Raw genomic sequence first — 15,573 nt, forward strand, 5'->3', positions numbered from 1 at the left:
ACTTCTCTACTTCTTTGGAAATATACAATAGATTATTGTTAACTACAGTCACCCTACCAAACACTAGATCTTATGGCTAGCAACCATATTTTTCTATCCATTAACCAACCCCTGTTTATCCTTCACTCACCACTAACCTTCTCAGCCTCTGGTGACTATCATTCTACTCTCAACTTCCATGAGGTTTTTTAGCTACCACATGAGTAAGAACATGTGATATTTTCTTTCTATACCTGGCTCATTTCACTTAACGCCCTCTAGTGCCATTCATGTTGCTGCAAATGGCAATATTTCATTCTTTTGTACAGTCACACAATATTCTATTGTGTGTGTGTATACACACACACACACACCCTGCATATTTTTTATCCATTCATTCATTAATGGATATTTGATTCCATATCTGGCTATTGTGGATAGTTCTGCAATAAACATGGGAGTGCAGATCTCTTTGATATACTGATTTTCTTTCTTTTGAATATGTACCCAACAGTGGGATTGCTAGAGCATATAGTAGTTCTATTTTTAGTTTTTTGAGAAACTTCCATACTGTTTTCCATAGTGGCTGTACTAATTTTACATCCCCACCAACAATGTATGATTTTTTTTTTTTTTTTTTTGTCTTTTTTATAAAAGCCATTTTAACTGCACTGAGGTGATATCTCATTGTGGTTTGGGTGTGCATTTCTCTTATGATTATTTACGTTCAGCATTTTTTCATATACTTGTTGGCGATGTGTATGTCTTTTTTTGAAAAATGTTTATTCAGATCTTTTGCCCATTTGTTAATTATTTGTTTTGTTATGCTGTTTGAGATACGTTCCTTTTATCTTCTGGTTACTAATCCCTTGCCAGTTTGTTAGACCTTGTCCCTTGAGTCTTTAGAGCTTTCATAATCCAAAGAGACCACTTATTTCAACAACCAAATTTTTTTCAACATAAGCACATTAATTAGAAACTAGAGATATAAAAGAAAAATACATTAACATCGAGGATAGTCTTTTAATTATGCAAAGTATTTTGTCATCTTTAATGTAACTATAAAAAACAGAAAACTCATTTTAAGGACAAATATAAGCCAAGACACACATGGTGGGATAATTTTCTAAATAATCTCTTTTATACATTTTCTAACATTGGCTATTTTAAAACATGCGTATTGTTTTAAGAAATTTTTCATTTTGTATCTTGTATCCAAATGGAGGGACTATTCTCCTTGATAGATACTACTGCACATCTCTTAATCCAGTGGTTTCCAACTCACAATAAACCTCAAGAAGGGGGAGATGCTAAATTTTTGCTATTGTATAAATTTATACTCAGGTCTTTGATACCCACTCCACTGTCCTTCTCTATTACAGGCAGTTTGAAAATATGAAACAGTAAAAATACATATATATTTAATATGTAAATTTATATATTTATTTACATTTATATATACATTTGTATAAAAATATAAATATACACAGAACAGGAGCGTGTGTGTGAGAGAGAGATAGGGTGTGGATGTGTGTGGATGTGTGTATTTGGGAAAGAGAAAGAACAATTTCCTCGGGCAATATTATTTAAAAACTGAAACACTAGTTTTTTTTGCATTAAAAGTGAACATTTTTCTAATTTCCCCTAGAGAAAAAATATGTAAGAATTCCTGTGGTCCTTTTAATAGTTTCTTTGGTGTTTGTGTCACTAGATCCTCTCAATGCTGAAAGGCAAGGTTTACTGAACCTTAAGTTTTCTTTTTTGAAAACTTAAAATTGTACCATCAAATAATTTATTTAGCAACCATGAGTTGCCTGTCTTATACAGCAAAAGCACACTTCTCAAGTAGAAATTATCTGAAGGACACATTCAAAGAGATAGTGGACTTTTTGTTTTCATCGTGTTTCCCAAGTATTTTCAAGTCAATGGGTTGAATATGAACAGTTACTACTTCTGGAGAAATCTACTCTGTGCCAGGCACTATGCTAGGACCTTTATACACCTCAGTGGATCTCAGATGTTTGTGGGTATAAGAATATTTGTAAGAGCTTGTTAAAAATAGAGTCCTAGCCCCCTCCCCCAGAGATGACTTGATAGATGGGGTAGGCCAGGAAATATCTCAAAAGCCCCTAGATAATTCAAATGCTGTACATTTTCAGAAATTCTGCCAATTATGATTGAAAATTGGAGTAAAGGGGTTTTAGAAGCAGAAGGATGCGTCTAAGGCAGACTGAAGTCAAATGAAGGATTTATATTAATAGTGTATTAAGAGAGTCAGTTGTTTAAATCCTCGCTCCTTTGACCCATGGTCAGGGACTCAAGCCCAGGGACTTAAGACTTGTGATGGGATTCAGTTTTCCAAAGCTCTTAGAAAATCACTGTCTTCTCTATTTTCAGTAATGAGTGAACTTGACTTGAATCCCCTTTTGTCTGTAGAGATGAGCTAGTATTTGATACTTTTCACTCTGAACCACTGGTTTCTAAAGTCGATGACACAACTGCTGCAACAGTACTTTCAGAAACAAAAAAGGCAAGTGAAAAAGCAATTTCAGAGGCAACCTATTTGGCTCACTTTGCATTACTGAGCTGGAGACTAGGGGCTCTGAAACAAAGGGCAGAGACCTGGCAGCTTCCACAGCAGTGCCCGCTGTGGCTGTCCAGGCCATAGACCAAAGAGAATCTGATGCATAACAGCTTATCTGGAGCAAGGACAAAAAGGCTAAAGTCAGAGCCAAAGTTCTGCTCTTTCAATTAATCAAAACTAAATATTAAATCACAAATGCAGACCAACTTTGTGGTCTGTGCATGAAGGTAAATTGTTTAATCCCAGAAACTCAAAGTCTTTGGAGGGAAGATGGGGAGGCAGACAACTTCTCTATTAAATCATATTATTTAAGGCATTCTTTGCCTAATTAATAAAATTGTGTGGCAAGATCTTCCGCTGTCATGACTAATGTTATTAAGGCTCATCAATATGTTTGCTAAAAGCATTTGAAAAATAAAAGTAGTTGCCAATATTTTGAAGCTACTGGAGTGAAGCACAAAATAAAACAAAAACACGTACTCAAAGAACTTGCAAACCTATTTACCTATGAGCAACCTTGCTTGCACAGTTATATGCTTCACACGCCTCTATTTCATTAAAATCATTTCTTCTTGACCTTCTGCTATAAAACATGCATCACTTGCCTGCCTTAGTCTCAGTAACCTATCCTGGCCCAGCACTTTCTTCAACCATTACCACAGCAAAACCTAGCACATCATCCATCTTACTGAAGTGGGAGACAGGTCACATCTTCCCCCACCTCTCCATCCCTGTTAGTAAAGTGCTGACTTCTGATACAAACTGAAAAGCCTCTCTGTGGGCTAACAGATGGAGGAGAGCTTTTTTCACCCCTATGAAGCACCCAGTCTCCCCAGCACGCCGCCAAGTGTGGCCTTGCCCATTGGATCTATAATTCGACTAATAAAGAGCTAGTCAAAAATAACAGAAACCTCTCAACTGGGATTTATAGGCTTGTAAGCACTGAAATTGTTATATTCCCTGGCAAATTTAATGTTCCAAATGTATATCTGCAGTGTCACTCCAGCCCTCCAATTAGAGAGAGCACAAACAGGAAAAGGGGGAAAAATACTGATAAACATTTGCTTTGAAATGAACTTTGGTGGAGATCTATTTATTTAACGAACAGCTGCTGAGGAACTACCATGTTTTGGATGCTGTGCGCGACACTGTGTTTACAATAATGGAGAAAAATCCATGATCCTTGCCTTTGTGTGAAAAACAAGCACAGAACAAATAATTATTAGTTACATGTGGTGATAAGCCATCTGATGATTAAAAAAAAAAGATGGAATGTTGAGAAGTCATTAGACCAACCTACTTAAATTGTATGGTGAAGGATGGCCTCTCTGTAGAAGGAATATTTGAACAAAGGCCTGTTGAGTAATAAACCAAAGAAAATGAGGGAAAGAGCATTTCAGGCCAAGTAAATAGCGTGTGGGAAAGAGCTTGAACTAAAATGAAATTAAAGACCAGCATGGCTGGAAAATAATAATAGGCAAGTAAAAGAGATGCAGGGGCTGAGGTGAGCAAGTTGGAAAAGGGCTAGATCACTTAGGACTTATAGGACTTTCCATTTCATTTGAGGCACAGTATAGCCCTTGCAGGATTTTAGGAAGAGAAGTGGCATAATATGAACTGCATTCTTTAAAGGCCACATGACTGAACATGTGGAGGGAGCCAGAATGGAAGCAAGAGACAAATACTTAAAAACACATAAATATGGCAGATAGGGTGATGTGATAGAAATTGAGATAAGACAGAACGCTGGAGAAATGTAATCGAAAACAAAATCTCCTCCAAACCCAAAAACTGCTCCACAAAGGTAGAAGAGAAAGAAAACAATTTTAATGTTCAATAAGTATCAAACCAGACCACAATGCACATTATAGGCAGACTGCTAAGAGATTTCAAACTGGAAAGTAATCCCACCCTTTTATATAGCCAAGCCAATTCAAACTGTTACATGCCTATTCTTAAGGTAAGCAACAACTACAGACAGTCCCCAACTTATCCAATGGTATAATATGCATACATTAGAGACCATATGTCAAGTACTCATATAACCATTCTATTTTTCACTTTCAATACAGTGCCCAATAAATTACATGAGAAATTCAGTACTTTATTATGCTTTATATTAGATGATTCTGCCCAACTGTAGGATAATGTAAGTGTTCTGAGCACATTTAAGGATGGCTTGACTAAGCTATGATGTTTGGTAGATTAGATGTATTAAATGCATTTTAACATAATATTTTCAACTTACAATGAGCTTATTAGAACGTAATCCGATCATAAATCGAGGAGCATCTATAGTCCTTAAGTGGACTTCACAACATCATTACAGATAGTTCATCCTAGATTCACTTGGTAATTAGGGTAGCCATCTGTTTGCTAATCAGCTTTATCAAAAGGAGATTTTTAACTTCTCAGATCTTTATGAAAGGAAGTAGCTTTGTAACTTGGAGTAAGGCACTCCTATCCTCCCACAGAGACTGGGAGATAAAGATGCAATCCCTCTGGATATTTACATTTCAAGGAGATGATTTCAGGTCCTTGAAAAATACATTCCTGGGTCTTAAAGCTGGTAAGAGACCATTCAGCTTTTTAAAAGATTGACACACATTTCAAAGAGATAGAGAAATAACTTATAATTACAATTTTCTTAAGTAAATAATATAAGAAAGGGAAGGGGGGAATGGTCTCTTTATTTTCAACAGGAAGAATTAAATCTCTTGTTTTTAATTTGTATTTGCTCTTTCTCTAGAGATAAATGGATTTGAGATTACTGTACACTGGGTTATATGTGAAGATTGAAGTAGGAGAAACTAAAATGATGACCAGTTTGGGCAATTACATCTGCTAAACTGAAAAGAAAACAGCTGTTCTAAAAAACAAAGGCATGCCTATAGGTTTGTCATGAATGTCCATGTGAATGTAATGAAAATTATGTTAGGAATATGCAGCATCTCCAAAAAAGTTATTTCACAAAGTTGTTCCCTAATAGCATTTAATGCCAACAAACAGAAGTGCCAGGCTTAGCAATTTTGCAGGCAGCCAGCCGCCAAGCAGAGCAGCCACACATTTGTAGAGATGTGGCCACATCAGAGGGTCTATCGCTAAAGCAGACAAAGGACTTGTTCCAGCTATTAAACAATGTTCTCCCTCCAACAAACCTACTTCTCTGCACTCTGCTGTGTGATGCTGGGGCCACATCTTACCAGATTCCATTGATCCTTTGACAAGGAGGCTTCCTGTTAGGTTCTGCCACCATAAAGGTACTAGAGAGGGGATTGCAAGGCTGAAGGAATAACTGAAATACTCCTTTTTGCTTTGCTTCCTGTTCTCAGATAGCCTGAGCAAGGCCCCTTCACCCTGGCAGGGGCAGTTAATTTCAATGTTCAGCTTATTTTCCATATTCCAAGTCTCACTGAACCTCTTCCAAGGTAGTAGCAGCAGCAAGACAGTGACCCCGCCTCAGAAGTCTGAGTCCCAGTACACTAGGGCCCCACCTTTAAGCTTCTAGATTCCTACAACCCAACCCTTTCCCTCTATTTCCCCAACATCAGCGATGACAGCTGCTTGCTTTCGTTATTTATTATCTGCGTTTCCTAAGTGTCTTCTCTGATTTTTCAGTACTCTAACACTTAGCCGATTTCCTACCTTAATTTCTATAAAAATATCTAGTATGAGTTTTGTTTCACTGTCATAACGGGTGACTCCCGTCAATCACAGAAGTGATGTAGTGTCCCTGAACTCTGTCTTTAAAAGCTTAGTTTTAATTATCTCATCTTGTAAGAATAACAGACTAGGCATTCCAACAAAATATATTTATTAAATCTATGAAGAAATAGCATTGCCTCATTGCATTGTAGGAAGAAATAAATGAGTGAATCTATGTAATGTCTAGAAGTTAATAAGCAGTCACCAAGTATTAAACAACCTTATTACTATTGTAATTACTATTGCTGTAGTTGAGTTCACAGGAAGTTAAAACTGTCTCATAGAGAGGCAGTTTATTCCAAACTCTTCCTCCTCACTCAAAGAAGCATTCATAGCATTCATTGACATAGGTATAATTTGGGCAAAAAAAAAGAAAGGAACTATAGCATTATCTTCCTTCTTCCTCCCTGTTTTTTCCCTATATTGCATTAGGGAAACTGAAAGTTATGGCTTAAGATGGAGTGGATTTCACAGATAAGGAAAGTAAAGCTTTGAGAGCTTAAATAGTTAGTACGCAGCCAGGATTTCAAGTCAAGTCTACTGGCAGTAGACCTCGTCTGAGGCTCCTTAGTTTTCGGGGCCTTAGCAGACAGGCTTCCTCCTGCATAGGGATTTCTGGAGATACTGCTCTCCATATTCCCCATGGAGTTATGGTCTCTGTATTTTCAGGTCTCTCCTGGAAGATGGAAGGCTGTGTTGGTAGAGATTTTATCTTGTTCACTGTAGTCTTCCCCCAAACCTCATACTATACCTAGCACATAGCACTCAATAAACACTTAATGGATGAATTAATTATGCATCTTTAAAACTTTGCTTCCATAGTTACTTATCTCAGCATTTTAAGTATTTTATTATTCCCGTGTATTATTCAACTATGGCTAATTCAAGCTTCAAAAGAATAATTTAGGCCTATCTAGTGCTCAAGTTCTCTGTCCAGGAAGGAGAAATGCACTGCACGAAACTAAACAAGACTTAAAAATTGTGTTTAAGATATCACCTGGCATGTTTCATCTGGAGAAATCTCATTATTTGCTTACTTCCAGGTATTTTCCCAGTGAAGATGAAATAAGGGCATACTATTCTCATTGTTTAAAATGTAGTGGATGTGAGAGATGAAAAAGACACTTTTGAAACTCCTCACTGTTGGTTGGCAACTAAACACAACAAGAGGGAGTGTCGTGTGGTGGCAACAGCCTGGAGTTTGGAGGCTGACTACTTTAGTGAAAATCCTGGCTCTCTTCCTCCTAGTAACTGCCTGGCCTTGAGAAAGTTACTATACTCTTCTGTGCCTCGGTTTCTTCAACTCTATAATAATAGTATCTATCTCATAGGATTATTGATTGAGTTAACACATATAAAGCAATTACAAAAGTATCTGGCACATATCCAGTGCTTACTATTTCTATCTAGAAGAGGTAACAAAATAATGCATTAGTATCTAATACAAAATCATTTAGGCACTTTGTGACTAAAGTAAAAAGAAATATGTTTTGGAAATTAACCAACATTTGAAATCCCGCCACTGCACTCCAGCCTGACAACAAAAAAATGTAGATGATCATATTTACCTTGAAGCATCATTGTGAGTCATAGAAATAAAGCATATAAACCCCAAGCCTAGCTTTTTGGAGGTGTGAATAAGTAGCAGCTATTACTAGCAAAGATGAACTTTTCAGCTAGCTGAAAATAACATGTGGGAACCCGTGAGAATATGAGGGAAGGTAAGATGTGGTCACTGGACACAGTGGCATAGACATGGCTGAAGCTGTGGACTGGACAGGGCAGTCACAGTCAGCACACAGTGGAATGAAAGTTATGGTGACCTTGGGAGAACAGGTTCCAATCAGCACCACTACATCATTTGCAGGACTCATTACAAAATAAATTTGCCAGTAGCCAGAGATGGGGAAATTGCTCCTTTTCATACCCCAACCCATAGAGGATGGGTAACCTCCAAGTAATTGCAATCTGTTTGTGTGGATGCACTAGGTACCTGCGCCTAAAATCAGCAATAGGCCCTGCCAAGTCATCCCTTGCCCAGCAGCTCACCATGGTGCTGCTGTTTCAGGGTGACATGACTGTTCCTTTTCCAGAGGATCACTAGGGGCAGAGGACAGCAGCAAATGTAGCACCCCCGCCAACCCCTTCCTCCTCACCTCCAGCCCCAAGCTTCAAGAGACCTAGCCGCTGCCTGAGGCAGAGGGTAACAGTAGTCCCTGCGCAGGGTCAGAGAACCAGCTGTTCAGAACCCCTCCCACAGTGAGGTGGGAGGACTCTAGGAGATGAACCCACGTAGGAGTCAAAACATCAAGCCCCCAAAGTATAATCATTGTGGAAAACAGGAGCCATTGCCCCAAACTGTACTTATAATGCACCATTCAAAGACAAAATTATTGTATGAAGAATTTCAAGATTGCCACGGCAAATCACCAGACCCCAAGCATGGGCAACCTGTTTTTGAGATGCGAAGCAGTCTACCTTGGTTCCACACCCACGAAGCTGGCCTGGGCTTCCTGTTGAGAGGTCTCAAAAGCTACACTACAGTCTTGCAGAGTGACTGGGAGGTATAAGAATAGTGTAGTCAAATTATTCAAGACAGTTTGCTGGGAGGGAAAGGTGAGATAGAGCAATAGCTAGAAGAAGTGGGGTAAAAGGAGATTTTTTTAAATTGTTTTGTTGTTTTAATATAAGAAATATTTTCGTAGATTTAAATGCTTTTAGGAAGAAAGCCCCGGTAAGAAAGAAGCTAAAGAAAGAGTCAAAAGTGATGAAAATAGATGAAGTTCCTAAGGAAGCAGGAGGGGAAGGAGCTCAGAACCCATATCATGGATGGGCTTTAGTTACAAACTCAAGAGTACCCAGTGTATAGATGGAAATAGAGATGATATCCAGAGTCGAGAAAGGAAGGCAGAAACAGAGGCACCAACATTTACGTCTGATGAGGATACTCAAATACTGCCACTAATTCTGCCATTAATGCAAAGAAATACATTAATGAAGAAGGTAAGTCTTTACAATACTATTCAACATATTGGCCTGGATCAAAGTCTCATGGGGACTTATCCTGCTTTAATGTGTCAATTAAGAAACATTATTACCATGGCAGTATGTGATATTTTTATTTTTGTTGCTATTGCCTTTCTTCTCAACATTCTATTAGTAAAAGCAACGTCAATCTTTTCCCAATAATTCTCCTTGCAACTAACTACATTGTCTGTCAATTTTGAAATGTAGTTTTTCTTTTAATGGAGCAGACTCTTTCTGTGCCCTAAACTTAAGTTGAACACAATTCCCTACTTGTCTGGAGGCAGAAAATTACAGTGGAGACTGGGTACACAGGTAAATCAAATGTCAGCTTTTAAATGACCAGTTTCATGTAAAGGTTATCACTTGCCTTAATGGAGTAACTACGGCTTCTAATGATAGGCCAATCCCCAAACTCCTTTGCTCTGCTCCAGTAAATATCAACTCTGACAGTGACATTTCTGATACTCCATATGTAGGAAATACTCATTGATGCTGCTACTTAGGAATCACGGAAAGAAATAATACCTCACTGCTTATCATGCTTCTCAGTGAGAGAATCTCTCTTCCTCTCTCTCTTCTTCCCTCCGTCCCTCTTCCTCTCTCCTTTCCTCTCCTCTGCTGGTCCCTTTGTCTTTTTTCTTGGTTTTTTGACCCTCTCTCTTTTCCTTTCTATGATACTACAAAGGTTCAATGCAGTTTAGCAAATCCAATGTTTATTATCACTGTTTTGAACTGCTTCCTAGATCATCTGAGATGAAAATTTAAAAAAAAACTAAATTTAAATTTTAAAAACTAAAAATGAATAGAAAGAAGAGTAATTATTTGGGTAAGTAATTATGTAATTATTTCCTTACATAAATACTCTTCTTTGTATTCATGTTTTTAAATAGTAATAATAGCAAAGTATTTATAAAAACTGGTCTCTTTACCTCAAGCAGTGAAAACTTAACATATCTTTGTGTTTGGTTATGCTTTTCTTTCCCCTTTTAAAACTCATCCTTCAAAATATATACTACATCAGTATGTCAAAGTTTGGGACAATTTTTGAATGACCTCACAGTGGATAATCCCCCAAATTAATGACAAAGTCAAGTTGGTCTTCATTCTCAGTCCTGAGGCAGACAACCGTGACTATTCCCTGAAATACAATTCATTCAGAGTTCCTCTCCTCTTCCTATATTTTCCTCAACTTTTAGAGGCAAAAATTTTAAAGAATATGTTGAAATTATAGACTTTCACCCACAAAAAATTCTCATGTACATATATATACAATTTTATGCATATACATTCAGGTAGTTCTTAGGCAATTATGTGCTTTGTATAATAGAGCAGTCAGAAGTGTGAATAAATAATAAAGATCAATATTTTATCAAGCTCTAAGAGTGACACACATTGGACTCTGCTTATATTCACACTTCTGACTGCCCCACTTACACAAATGGAAAAAAACTGAAAAAGATAACTACCTGAAAGTGTCTCACAATGGTGAATATATGTATGTGCACATATACAATATCGTATATGTACATATATACTCACAACATGGTATATGTGTATGAGGGTATATATATTTTTTATATTGAAAATATATACACATATGTAATGCTAAAATGAGAATATAGTTAGGTTCGGAGAGTAAATTATGTTCATTATTGCCATGAAGTGACTCTAATGATTAATAAAGATATAAAATCAAATGCATTTAAGAGGAAAGGCATTAATTGACTTAAGCACTACTATTATATTGGCATCTCCCTTATGCCTGTGGTATGTTTCCTGGTGTGGGAAATATATATGCACTTGAACTATTTTGCAATTTATATCCAAAATCAAAACGCTGTTTTTGAAAAGCCCATAAAAAGCCTGAATTCTCCACACATATTCCATACATGAGAGCAGAAAATAAGAATTTGCCAACTTGCAAATTTTCTATGCATGTACTTAATTTCTTCCCAAAGGTCCAATTCACTAGTTATTCAGACACAACATTGGGAAATGGACATAAGGAAGTACAGTTGGAGCAAAACATGGCTACACTTTTGCCAGCAAATCTTCCTCACCGGCAATACAGATGATACAGATAGTAAAATTATCAATCAGCACTGGAAAAAGAAAATGAAATAACAAGGTAATTGATCCGAATTACCTCATAAATGGAAAGCCAGAAATTTAAAGACGTCCCCATTATTCTTTCCCTCATTTTCTCAGTTTTATTACACGAAAAGCTACGTAAACTTATTATGTTTCAATTTCCTCTCAGACCATTGTATTTGAAGCTCAGTAAATTTAATTAATATTAATTATCTATCCAAGACTCTATCTTATCCAAGAGAGGAAATAGCAATCAGCAAATGCTAGAACTGTGCTCATGTTTAAGTTGCACATTAAAGTAATTGCTGTGTTTCTAATAGCTATGGAAAAGCCCATTATCTTGATTACAGCTGCTGGTAAGTGAAAACATATTTACATTTCACAACTGTGTTAAGAGTTTCACAAGCCTTAATTTTCAGAGAGTAATATCAAATCATGCATTTACTAATTAACATTTAAAAGGCTATTTGCATTTGCCTGCTACTGGCAAATAAATGTTTATTTTAGTTATTACATATGTCAAGAAAAAACTTTAATATATCTAAATTTTAATGTACATGGTTGTCTCTATACAAGATTGAATTTTCGACTCCAACATAAACTCATAAAAGTGTTCATGCATCCATTGATTGGCATTAGAAATGCTGGTCTAACATATGTGGACAAATACACCAAATAAAAATACACCAGAAAATAAAGTGTTGTGAATAAAATTAATATAAAATGATATGAGAACAATTAGGTGGCTATTTTGAATTTGTGGGAAACAGAACCTAATCCAACCTTACCAAGAAATGTTGAAGGGTATGAATAATATGCCTAGATATATACCAGGAGAAACTATAGAGTATACTTATAATTTTGAAAGTAAAACACGGGGTTAGCAATTATAATTACTAACACGAATTGACTATCTGCCAACTCTTTACTAAGAGTAGAATAACATAACTATAACTTTAATTCCACACAAATAGAGCTTCAAAAATTACTGCAGCTTTTTAGCCATGTGCTGGTTATCTGCATGCATTCAGGGTATTTGTTTTATACCATAATAAAGTTAGACAATTCTGTATTTATGAATTGGCATGTTCATTTAGGCCTTGACTTCTGTTATTTTTTTGGCAACAGGAGGTTAGGGGGTCCTCTCTGAGATGACATTTCATATAATATCTGAAAATCATGCAGGTGATAGCAAAGATTAGAAGAAAATAATTCCAGAGAAAAAGAATAAGTTGAAAACAGTTACTTTTAAAAATAACAACTACCAATTAAATATTTCTTTTATCTCTGACATTTGAACACAGTTTTTTAATTGTATAACTAGGGTGGAAGGTGAATACTTGATGCAGATGTAAGTAAGACATCCTTTTATTATTTCCCATAACAGTCTAAACAATCTATTCTTTTCTTCTAAAAAAACAACAAAAACAAAACAGGATACATGTGCAGAGCATGCAGGTTACATAGGTATACGTGTGCCATGGTGGTTTGCTGCACCTACTGACTCATCCTCTAGGTTTCCTCCCCTCATCCTCCAACCCCCAACAGGCCCTGGTATGAATTGTTCCCCTCTCTGCGTCCATGAGTTCTCAATGTTCAACTCTCATTTATAAGAACATACGGTGTTTGGTTTTCTGTTCCTGTGCTAGTTTGCTGAGGATTATGGCTTCCAGCTTCATCCATGCCCCTGCAAAGGATGTGAACTCATTCCTTTTTATGGCCACCTGGTATTTCATGCTGTATATGTACCACTTTCTTTTAATCCATATATGTACCCCATTTTCTTTATCCAGTCTATCATCGATATACAACCTGTTCATAAGAAAAACACTACCAACTAAACCCTGGGTTTGAGAATAGTAAAAATAGATTATCACACTACATATTGATCTCTCTCTTTGGTTCCGATTGTATTAACTTTTCTCAAGTGACCACACACAATGAGATAAAATATACATACAAGTTGAGTGTCCCTTATCTAAAATGTTCAAGATTAGAAGTATTTAAATTCCAGGTTTCTTCAACTTTTGGAATATTTGAAGATACATGTATTATTTCATTTTCACTCTGCTGATAAAGACATACCCGAGACTGAGCAATTCAAAAAAGAAAGAGGTTTACAATGGACTTACAGTTCCACGTGGCTGGGGAAGCCTCAACGATCATGGCAGAGGGCAAGGAGGATCAAGTCCCATCTTACATGGATGGCAGCAGGCAAAAAGAGAATGAGAAAGACACAAAAGTGGAAACCACTGATAAAACCATCAGATCTCATGAGACTTATTCACTACCACAAGAACAGTATGAGGGAAACCACCCCCACGAGTCAATTATCTCTCACCATGTCCCTCCCACAATACATGGGAATTAGGGGAGCTACAATTCAGGATGAGATTTGAAAACCATATACATAATGAGATATTTTGAGGGTGAGACCCAAGTCTAAACATGAAATACATTTATATTTAATATACACATTATACACATAGCTAGGAGGTATTTTATACAATATTTTTAATAATTTTGTAAATGAAAAAGTTCGTGTGCAATGAATCATGAGAAAGCAAAGATGTCAGGTATGAAAGTTTTCACTTGTGGTATCATGTCAGTACTCAAAGAGTTTGATTTTGGAGCGTTTTGGATTTTTAGATTAGGAATGCTGAACCTGTAATAAAAGCTTAAGTAATTGGAAATTGAATTTAAACAGGTTTAAATAAATTGGGGATGTTTTTGCATATGACAATTTCAGGCCAAAATTTCACCTTTATTGTTTTTATGCCTGAAATTTATAATTTATCTCTACTATCTGGAAAAGAGATACTACCTAAAGTATCCCATTCACATCTTTAAAATTTTTTCCTCAGGTTGCTAAACAATGTAATCTCCATTGAAAAGTAACATGAACTGGGTGCTTTCTAACAAAACAATAAATATATTCTGATCTGGTCTGAGTGCTCACAGTTTACATTACTGCCAAAAGACTGTTGTGACTAGCAGATATAATGTGGTACACACATTTTAGGTAAGAATGGAATCTAAAGGAGCTGAAATTCAATTCTGTAAGTGTTTCAGCCATATGCCTTTGAGAAATTCATATAATGTGTAACATTTTGTCTATGAAATCCTTTAAAAGGGAGTTACATATCTATTAAAAAGCTATGACCAGCTCATACAAAATCTACCAAACTATGTTACATTAATTAAAATTATTCACATATTTATTTTTAATATTTGGAAGTCATTGTTTATCTGAGATTCTGTTTTGTGGAGTAATTCAATTTGGAACATGTCCACCCTGGCCCTGTTTTGAAGGCAGATGGAAGAACTAAAACTATCAGTTTAGAGTTCAAACACTACTCAAATATATTTCACAGGTTTATACAAAACTGTTCACATCATGAAAAGTACTTTAAAAATTGAAATATTAAGTGAATATGAAAACACAAGGAGGAGAAAGAAAAAGTCACAAAAACGTAGACAAAAATAGGCAAACAACATGAACAAGCAATTGACAAAAGAAGTAGACATGGCCCTTAAATATAGTAAAAGATGCCTGACTTCATAATGAGAAGCACAAATTAATCCTTCACTCAGATACCATTTCCCACCTCCTGGAGTTTCAAAAATCCAAAGACTGGACAAGACACTCTTTTGACAGAGTGAGAATTCTCTGTGTATACCTTCCATACAGATTTGAATTTTGAACTATGTAAATATAATACTGTGTTAGTCAGGGTTCTCCAGTGAAACAGAACCAATAGGATGAGAGGTAGATTGATAGATGTATAGACAAATACAAAGAGGTTTATTATGAGAAATGGACTCATGCATTAAGGAAGGCTAATCCCTCAAACTGCCATCTGCAAACTAGAGACCCAGGAAATCCAGTGGGGTAATTCAGTACGAGTCCAAAGGCCTAAGAACTGGGAAGTCAATGGTGTATATCCCAATCGAAGGGCAGTAAAAGATCAGATGTCTCAGGCCAAGCAGTGAGACTGTTCTTTTTAGGACTTTTGGATTGGATGATGCCCACCCACATTGGGGAAGACTATCAATTTTATTGAGTACACCAATTCAAACACTAATCTCATCCAAAAATACCCTTGCAACCAGAAACTATGTTTAATCTGGGCACCTGTGGCCCAGTCAAGTTGACACATAGAATCATCAAGGCTATTCATTCAGAA

Source organism: Mandrillus leucophaeus, unplaced genomic scaffold (assembly GCF_000951045.1).
Source record: "Mandrillus leucophaeus isolate KB7577 unplaced genomic scaffold, Mleu.le_1.0 Scaffold1300, whole genome shotgun sequence".
Lineage (NCBI taxonomy): Eukaryota > Metazoa > Chordata > Mammalia > Primates > Cercopithecidae > Mandrillus > Mandrillus leucophaeus.